The sequence below is a fragment of the Pristis pectinata genome, chromosome 7 (assembly GCF_009764475.1).
Source record: "Pristis pectinata isolate sPriPec2 chromosome 7, sPriPec2.1.pri, whole genome shotgun sequence".
Classification (NCBI taxonomy): Eukaryota; Metazoa; Chordata; class Chondrichthyes; order Rhinopristiformes; family Pristidae; genus Pristis; species Pristis pectinata.
In genome coordinates, this window is record NC_067411.1 from 93,617,081 (window position 1) to 93,627,855 (window position 10,775).

Consider the following 10,775-nt stretch of genomic DNA (forward strand, 5'->3'; position numbering starts at 1 on the left):
GCATCAGTGCCGTGTGCACGAAAGAAAGAAGTTAAGTTTGGGGGTGCTGTTGGAATTGACAAATCCCAAGGGAAAGGAAGGCAAGTAGACTGAAAGAGTTGACCAGGACAAAGGTCAGATGTCAACAAGCAGCTAGGCAGACACCAGCGGTCAGCACTTGGGCGTAGAGTTGACAGGTTGGTACTGGTGAACTGTAGTCAGGTGAGAGTCAGTGAGTGGGTGTAGAAGTCAGTGACGGTGATTGGGGTTTTTGGTTTGACTGATTGCACTTGGAATTTGTAACATCAGTGGTTGCTTGCAAAGTTTGTGAACTTGTTGGATTGGTGGTAGTTGTAATATGAAGGAGACCACATTGTGAACATCAAATTCAGTGTACTAGATTGGGAGATCGCATTCTAGAACACCTGCGTTCAGTCCACGGGGTGACCCTGAGCTTCCTGTTACCTGCCATTTTAATTCTCTAACCCACTCCCACTCTGACATATTGGTCTCTGATCTCCTGTACTGTTACAATAAGGCCCAGTGAAAATTTGAGGAAAGACTCCACATCTTCTGACTGGACACATTGCAGCCTTCTGGACTCAATATTGAATTCTACAACTCAAATCAGAGAGATGACAGAACTAGAAGGGTCGCTACTCTCTCATTGTCTAACTTGCATGGATTCCCAAGTTGAACAAGGATGAGCTTCTGACCATGGAGCAATGCAGGCATTTGTTGGTGATGAGAAATGGACCCATTTATGTGTCCAATGTCCTGGTGATATAATCCACCCATCAGAAATCCAGAAGTATATTCTCTAGGTGGAGAGCCCTCTTCCTGAATTTCCACTAGGTTATTTAACAACTGAAGAAAGGGATACCTGGGCAAAAGCAAGGAAAGAGCTGGTGAATAGGAGAAATGGAGAGAGAAATGGACAGTGACATCTTCTGTCTCTGTCTGGATGATAGTTGGCTTGAAAATGAAACTGAACTCATCCATACTATGCTCCATGGCTATGGTGCCCATTGTTGGTTTGACAAATCTTTCAGTTTGATTATTACAAGGAATGGAGCATCTGCTACCAACCTTGAACAGTCCTGGGGGGATGGTGTGGCTGTGCTGTGGTTCCTGGAGGAGATCTTTAAGGATCGTACAACAACTCCAGGTGTCAGCTCCGAGTCAGAGCCCTCTTCATCTGACCCAACTGCAAGTTGTCCAGAAACTCGAGCTCAAGCTCGACGAATCTATGAATGAAGCAATTAGTAAGGCATGGGAAACATTTGACCACACAAGAAAACCCCTGGGCATTAGACAATTGGAGTTCACCAAGTTTGGAAAGGACTTCATATCCAAGCAGAATTTAGTCCAGATGCAATGCTACTTTTGGCTTTTCAGATGGCCTGCCAGCATGGGAAAACTGTCCCCACATGAGTCTTGCAGAACTGCTATCTTCAAACATGGCCATACTGAAGCTGTTCTTCCAGTCACTGTTCTTACCATGCAATGCTCAGTGGCCTTTGCCTGTGAAAGGGGGAAAGGGGGAAGCCTTGAGAAACTGAAAAGCATAATTCACAATTTTTCCCAATATTACAAGAAGCTGCAAACCGAAGCTGCATTAGGTCAGTGAGGACACAACGTTAATGGTAAAACCGCACAGTAGATTGTAATGGAAGATTAACAGTAATGGAGTTAAGGAGGCAATGACAAATTAGATTAAATTTATTTAGTAAGAAGAAAATGGAGAGTAAAATGTGAGTTCATTTCTTGAGTGGTTGTTAGTAGATAGTGACAGATTGTGAGATTATTTTAGGGCCATTTCTCTTTGATGTGCATGTAGAAATAAAACGCAGGGATTAGTTTCATGATTAGTAGATGATCCAGACTAAAGAAAAAGGAAATAATGTTGATTAAATGGCAGAATGACCTAAAGTGTGGCAGATGGAATTCTAGGTCAGAACCGGGGAGGTGATTCATCTTGGTTTTAAAAATAAAGCAGCGATCGTTCAATGAATGGAAACAGGTTAAATGCTATGAATTAGCAAATGGGATTGGGACTGCAGAATTGTGGAACATCAGAGGAAGCAACTAATACTACAAAAAATACTTGTCACTCTGTAAAACCTTAATACATCTTTGGTAAAGTGTAGGGTGAAGAATTGAACTCCACAACTATAAAAAGAGCACTGAAGCTTTAGAAACAATATAACATAGCTGGATTCTGTCTGATTAAAGGAAACAAAAATTTGACAAATGACTTGAAAATTGGGGATTTATTTTGTTAGAGCAATGTTGATCTGTTCAGAGATCCAGAGCAATAGACCAGAGTTACAAAGACCAAAAATTCAATCTGGCCCAGATCTTAAACGGGCAACACTGGACCGGCTACCTGTCGCACACTCCATGACTTTCCTTTCTCATTTAATTTCTAAGGATTATTTAAAGTTATATTGATTTTAGAAATAAAGACTAAGAAATTGTAGTGCGACAGTATCATAGAAACTCCTCACATATTTACACCATTTTTTCACTCTGCTATTTCAATGGATGTGTTAAGACATTGTAATATAAAATAGCTCAACTGAAGTAACAAACTCGAGAATTAGACGAGCAAGTTAGTTATTCACAAAGTATCATCAATCACTGCAACCACCTGTTGTGACATGCCCATTGCACCAAAGAACTTTTACTATGAGAGCATAATGGGTCAGAATTTGCGTGCAAAAAAAAAGCTGGCTTGTTATTTATTAACGAGTAGATCATGCAACAACTTGTGGCAGAGAAAAGATATGCTAGAAATTGCTGAAAAAGTTTGTATCACTCCACTTGCCTTTCCTGCAGCTTTCCTGTGAGTTTCTACATTGCAAGTTTTGCAGAAAAATATTAGCAGTTACCTGTATATTGTAAATGTCCCTGAATTGCAACATTGGCAGTATTTTTCAAGGACATGCTCTGTCTTTGGTCTCCTCATGCAAGCATGATAATCCAGAGATCTCTCAGCACTGATGCTGGGCATTCCTGCTGAGTATCCTGCTCTACTTTAGGATAGTCATGGGGGACAGTGACTCCATTGATTTCAACTGAGAAGGATAGCTGCAAGGAAGCAAGTTTCAGTAAATTTAATATTTTAATAGTTTTGAATTACCTAAATGTTTTAAGTCTTTTCTCTTTTTTTAATTTTTGAAGAACTTATTTTTTTAACTTTTTTAATGGTTAGAACATTATGGAGGGTATTTAAATATGGAAAAAATATTCACAATGGATTGACAGCTTTGATGGCCATTTAAAATGAGGTCTTAGCCTAGCCTGCAGTCTGAGTGGATCTTCTTTTGGCCCTCCGTGTGGCCCCAAGTGACAGTGGTTATCAGAGCAAGGCCTTAACATTAGAGATCAGGCAACCTTAGTTGCACAAGCTGATGCGAGGAAATATATACAAGTTAAGGTTCTAATTGTTTTGTTGTCCCTTGGTGAGTCATGGAAGCTCTCTAGTGACAGAAAATTTCACGCCAATAAATTTCTGCATTTGCACATTAATTACAATTATCACTGCTTAGTTAGGGTTGGCATTTGGTTTATTTTTAGGGTGAGATTGCGTTCCTGTTTCTTTCACAATTTTTAAGTCTAATGGTTAAGGAGGTGCAAGGTTGATCCCTCATTTACTGAGATTCCAGATGTCTCATCGCTCTTATTATCAATTCCTTAAATTTGCAGCACAAAAATCTTGTGCTGAAGGCAACAGATAATACATTACTAATGGTGACACTGAAAGACATGTCACAGTAACAAAATCTGGCTAGCTAAAGAATATTAGAGTGGTTACAATCCTCTTCTGGGCTTCATACAAAACAGCTGGAAAAAAATAATTTATACTTCAAGATTTATTGTGATTATATTGTCCGGGTCAAGTTTTTTACACAGAGAGTGGTAAGTGCCAGGGGTGGTGGTGGAAGCAGATACTATAGTGGTGTTTAAGAGGCTGGTAGATAGACACGTGAATATGCAGGGGATGGAGGGATATAGATCATGTGCAGGCAGAAGAGATTTAGTTTAACTTGGCATTGTGTTCAGCACAGACATCGTGGGCTGAAGGGCCTGTTCCTGTGCTGTACTGTTCTATGTTCCATGTTCTGTGTTCTATATTCTATATTCTAATGTATTTGATAATTTTTGTATCTATTAAATTTGTTAATCTGTTAATTTGTAAATTAATCTTTAGACAACGGCGTTGATCATCATTTGTTTGCAATGTGTTATCTGTCAGAATCTATAGATAGACGTTTGCTAGAGTTCTACAATGATCCTGCCTACATCAAGTTCAATAACAGCATCATTTCAACAAACACAATGAAAAGCTCAGCTGTTAAAATTGGTCGATTTGCTCCAGTGACATGTGAAGGCTATGGCATTTCATACAGCATTTATGACACAGTTTAGTTGCAATCTCATTTGGTATTCAGGTCAAGATGGGAATGAATTCCTGAAATGCTCGAACCAGAGTCTTGACGGTATATTTGTTATTCTAAAAGGAAAACCTCTAGCTTAATGGTGCTGTATTATATGCAGAGAAGGTTTAAAATTGTACAAAACAGTACTGCATTGTTAGATGAAATGCTGTATTATTTTCAAATGGTTGGAAATACATAAGTTATTTTCTTATAACTGTGTCAACATTCTTCATTTCAATTTAAGGATGTTGATAGTTACTAATTGGATATGTGCTATTATATCTTAACTAAATTTTCTCCATAGTGCAATGAATTATGACTTTGCAATGACCTCAATGCACTTGTGTTTCAGATCAGACTCTTATTGCTAACCTCATAAAGTAACAATAGATATCAGAAGCCATAGTCATCATATTGACACAAGCATACAAGTTGTTACAGACTTTTTTGCTTCATTGGCCTTAATTACTATCAAAAGGAAACTGAAGTTAAATAACTATCATAGAAATATATCCACCTATATTTTGAATTGTCTTCAGCAATTGCTTGGATTATATGAAAACCTAAGCATGCAAGTAAATACAAATTACACAGTGCATCGAGGTAGTACAAGGTGAAACAGTACAGAATGCAGAATAAAGTGTAACAGCAACAGAGAAAGTGCAGTACACGTAGACAATAAGGTGCAAGGTCATAATGACGTAGATTATGAGGTCAAGAGTCCATTTTATTGTACTAGGGAACCGTTCAATAGTCTTATAACAGCGGGATAGAAGCTGTCCTTGGCCATGGCATCTACGTGTTTGGACCAGGACAGGTTATTAATGATATTCACTCCTAGGAACTTGAAGCTCTCAACCTTCTTGACCTCAGCACCGTTGATGTAGACAGGACCATGTGCACCCCCCCCCCCCTTCCTTAAGTCAATGACTAGCTCTTTTGCTTTGCTGATGTTGAGGGAAGGATTGTTCTCATGACACCATTTCACTAAGCTCTCTATCTTCTTCCTGTACTCTGGCTCATCGTTATTTGAGATACGGACCACTACAGTGGTATCATCTGCAAACATGTAGATGGAGTTAGAGCAGAATCTGGCCACATAGTCATGAGTGTATAGGGAGTAGAGCAGGGGGCTGAGGATGCAGCCTTGTGGGGCACCAGTGTTGAGAGTAATCGTGCTGGAGGTATTGCTGCCTATCCTTACTGATTGCAGTCTGTTGGTCAGGAAGTCAAGGATCCAGTTGCAAATGGAGGTGTTGAGTCCCAGGTCTCGGAGTTTGGAGACGAGTTTGCCTGGAATTATAGTATTGAAGGTGGGGCTGTAGTCAATAAACAATTGTCTAACGTAGGTGCCTTTACTGTCCAGATGCCCCAGAGATGACTGTAGGGCTAAGGAGATGGCATCCGCCATAGACCTGTTTTGGCAGTAGGCGAAATGCTGTGGGTCGAGGTTGTCTGGGAGGCTGGAGTTGATGCGTGCCATGGCCAGCCTCTTGAAGCACTTCATGATGGTGGATGTCAGAACCACCAGGCGGTAGTCATTAAGGCATGCTACCTTGATTTTCTTAGATACTGGGATGATAATGGTCATCTTAGAGCAGGTGGGAACCTCAAATTGAAGCACAGAGAGGTTAAAAAACCCCCGCCAGCTGATCTGCGCAGGATCTAAGGACACGGCCAGGGACACCATCCAGGCCAGATACTTTCCGTAGGTTCACTCTCTGGAAGACTGATCTTACATCCGCAATGGTGACTGTGAGTTCAGGTGCATTGGAGGCTATCGGAGTGGGTGGTGACATTCCAATCCCCTTCCATTCAAAACATGCATAGAATGCGTTAGGCTCATTGGGAAGGGATGCACTGTTGTCAGCGATGCTGCTCGACCGTTTTGTAGCCTGTTATAGCATGTAAACCCTGCCACACTGACGGCTGGTCTGGGACTCAATTTTGGATATGGCACGTTTAGGTTTAAATAGGTTAATCCAAACACATTCACTGGTTTGAAAAACAAACATACATTGTAGAAATATTAATCACAGAGCTTGGCAGTATGTATTTTTCCTCTTCTGGTGATAATGTAAGAAATAGAAGCAGGAGTAGACCATTTGGCTCCTCATATCTATTCCGCCATATATGGCTGATCTTTTAACTCATTTGCCATTTTCCTGTACCAGCCCTATATTACTTGATTACCTTAATATTCAAAAATCTCTTGACCTCTGTCTCGAATAAATTTAGTGACCTGAGCCTCCACGGCCCTCTTGGGTGGAGAATTCCAAAGATTTGCTAATCTCTGGGTGAAGATATTCCTTCTCATCTTGGTCCTGAATCAATGAACTTTATGTTGAGACTATTACCTCTGGTTCTAGACAGCCATCCTAGGAATGTCATCATATCTGGAGCTACTCTCTGAAGCCCCTTAAGAATTTTGTATACCTCAATGAGATCATCTCTCATTCTTCTGAACTCTGGAGATGATAGGTCTGGTGTACTAATAGGACAAATCTCCCTCCCCAGGAAGCAATCTGGTGAACCTTTACATAAATACTCAACGCACTAGCCTAAGGTTTTCTTGTCATATCTTTTTGCCATAACCCATTCTCTCAGAGAAGTGAAAAACTATTATTGTGATAGAAATTCAGTTAATTGTGCTTAACAGCATTGTACAATTTTCACTTTTACTATGAGATTTCCCCTTAAGTATGGGATAGAGTTTGTGCTGCATTGTTCCTTCTTAATGGAAGTCACACACCTTGTTGGCTTAAATATATATTACTGTCCTGTCATCAAAGGTGGGAAAAATTATGGAAGTTTGCACATTACAGCACTGTGGGAGTACCTTCACCACACAACATGCAGCACTTTAAGAAAATAATTCACCATCTCTTTTGTCGAGGGAAATTGGGCTGGACAAGAAGAATTAGCCTTGCCAAAATGTCTTAATTCCTGACTTTGAACATAGAAACAATAATGGCCCTTTTGCATCCAGTAACTTGTTTTCAGTCACCTAAACTATGCACTCAAGTCCTAGTGTGGTATCATTGGTGCAAGTGATTAAAACATGGGTTGAATTCTGCAAAGGTTTTCTGTTCTACATTTTCTCAGAGTTGTCATCTTTTTGATGTAATTCCTGCAGCACACTGCAGCATTGTCATGAAAACAATAAATGCTCTCATCCCTGTACATCTGAAAAGGTAGAATTGAATGGAGAAGGCTCTTCATTTCCATCTCAGTATCCTCTCATTACCACATTTAGCATTCACCTAAGCAGTGAGACAGAGATGCTAGTTTAAGATTTTAACCAAACTACTAACTATTCACCATTCCTTTTGGTTCTATACTGGATCAAATCCCAGCTAAGAACTCAACTCACGATCTTTTAGCTCAGAGTAAAGAGTAGATCAAACCAAACTAGAGCTATTTTTAACCCAAAAACATGCAAAATTTTGCATTACTGTTATATTCATTCATGCAGCTACTCCTGCATCACAATGGACTGATATTATTACCCACTGCTGCATTGAGGAGTGGCTCAGTCACAAGTACAAGACTCCCCCAGGCTGCATTGTAATTGTTTTTTTAAGTCTTTACTATTAAACACCCACTGACCATTTCACTGTGGTAACGTGGCTCAACTCCTGGGAAGGCCCCTTTGGAATTGACACTAGCATGTTCACAAGACCAATAGGCTGGCTATGTGGTGAGCTTCTCTCTAAGTTTTCAGGGCATGGTAAGTTAAGTGAAAATGAGTTTTTGTTAACTTTTATGGCAGGGATGGAATGGGGTTAGAGACCTTCATTTTGAGGTTTGGTTTCAAATCCAGCTCATATTAACAGAATGAAAAACTCTGAGTGGTTCTATTTGAAATGTGTTTGGTAGTCTCAGTCCAGTGTTTAGTAGGCAGGGGTCCAAAGCTTCAAAGCTCTCCTAGTTTAATAGCTTCTGAAAGTGGTTGATGTGAGAAATAGAAAAATACAACACAGAATGCTGTCCTGAGGTTGAGAACTTCCAGAAGAGACATTATTCTGCATTAAACATCTTAATGTTTGATCTGGTAGGACTAAAATGAAAAGCAATTCATTTCTGGATAGTTTGGTAATCAAAGCAAATGGGTTAGTGCAGGAAAGTAGCCCTTGAGGTATAAGATCAACCACGTAGTGTTTTTAATTGTTATGTTCTTATCACTAGGGATGGAAAGATATCTGCTCCCAAACTATAAGATTAATATTTCCATTATGCTTTTTTTCATAAGCAAATGAAGATAATTGGTATGAATTTATTCAAACCTGAACACAAAACCAGCTCAATTTAGCAATCTTCATTTTAGTGGCTTCATAAATCATTTTTTTAAATTAAAGGCTTTAGTTCGTTACTTCAGTTTAGATCCTTGAATATGTTACAGATTATTCACCATCTGAAAACTGATTAGGTAGGTTAACAATTCCTAAACCAATTCTGACAAATTGATTTTTTTAAGCTTTTGCAAAGAAACAAATATTGATCATTTTACCAGCAAAGCACGTCCACAGAGTCCTTAACCTGTCTTTTCTCTGGTCAGATGCTGCTTGGCCTGTTGTATATTGTTTAACATATAGTTAAATTCTGCCACATTTATCCATGTTCTACTTTGATTCTGGTTTAACGGTTTATTTCAAATTGCAGTAATTTATGCTTTGATGCCAAATGTAAATTTCTCTTTTAATTTGCTTGAGAAAACTCTTCTCTGTGATCCACTGCTTATCTTGCAGCTACTGTCATCCAACGGGCTGCATTGGGCATTATAGAGGAGGCCAAGGATGAGTTTCCAAATCTGACATCATTGGTGCAATCTCAGGTATACTTGTGAAGAATGAAAAATCTGTACTGAAATTATCTATAAATGATAGTAACATAAACAATATGTGAACTGAGGTGCTCACTCCCAAACCACATTAATTGTACCAAGAGTACCTTTTCATAACTATTGTTGGGAAGGTGATCTCAATACTAATCACTGGTGACCCAGAGGATTGACAAGGGCAGGTTGGTAGACGTTGTCTATATGTTCTTTAGCAAGATCTTTGGTAAGGTGCCACATTGTAGGCTGGCCTGGAAGGTTCGATCAAATAGGTTCAATGCTAATCTAACCAATTGTATACAAAATTGGCTTGGTGGTAGTAGAGGGTTGTTTTTCAGATTGAACACCTGTGACTGTGATACGCCACAGGGATCGGTGCTGCGTCCCCTGTTGTTTGTCTTATATATGTTAACGACTTGGATGAGAAGATAGGTGGCATGATTAGTACGTTTGCGGACGACACCAAAATTGCTGGTATAGTGGACAGTGAAGAAGGTTGTCTAAGGTTATAACAGAATTTACCAGGGTCAACTGAGAAAGTGGGCAAAGGAATGGCAGATGGAAATCAACTCAAATAAGTGTGAGGTGATTCATTTTGTGACATTAAACCAAGGCAAGACATACAGTGAATGGCAGAGCCCTTAGGAGTGATATAGAACAGAGAAACTTGGAGGTACGAGTACATATTTCCCTGAAAGTGGTGACACAATTAGATGGGGTGGTGAAGAAGCTTGCTTGCCTTCAATAGTCGGGGCATTGATTCAAGACATTGGTGAGAATTCACTCGGGCTATTGTGTGCATTTCTGATTGTCAGACTATAGGAAGGATGAGATTAAGCCAGAGAGGGTGCAGAAAAGATTCACAAGGATTTTGCTGGGTCTGGAGGGATTGAGTTATAAGGAGAGACTGGATAGGGTGGGATTGTTTGTCCTGGAGTGAAGGGGGTGAGGGATGACCTTGTAGACGTTTATAAAATCATGAGGGATATGGATAAGGCACAGTTTTTGTCCCAGGGTAGATTTAAAGGGGACCAGAGGGGCAAGATTTTCAGAATCAGAATCAGTCGTGACATTTGTCATGAAATTTGTTGTTTTTGCAGCAGCAGTACAGCGCAAGACGTAAAAATTACTATAAGTTACCAAAAAATATAAATGAACAAAATAGTGCAGAAGAGAAATAATGCGGTAGTGTTCATGAGTTCATGGACCGTTCAGAAATCTAATGGCAGAGGGGAAGAAGCTGTTCCTGAATCATTGAGTGTGGGTCTTCAGGCTCCTGTACCACCTCCCTGATGGTAGTAACGTGAAGAGAGCATGTTCCGGATGGTGAGGGTCCTTAATGATGGATGCTGCCTCTTCAGGCACCGCCTCTTGAAGATGTCCTCGATGGTGGGGAGGGTTGTGCCTGTAATGGAGCTGGCTGAGTCTACAACCCTCTGCAGCCTCTTTCAATCCTGCACATTGGAGCCTCCGTAACAAGCTGTGATGCAACCAGTCAGAAAGCTCTCCACCGT

The 10,775-nt window shown here is 40.1% G+C and overlaps 1 pseudogene; it reads left to right on the forward strand.

The window, feature by feature from the left end:
• The first annotated feature begins 660 nt into the window (after positions 1 to 660).
• Positions 661 to 4,413, forward strand: LOC127572932 (carnitine O-palmitoyltransferase 2, mitochondrial-like; annotated as a pseudogene).
• Positions 4,414 to 10,775: the final 6,362 nt, after the last annotated feature.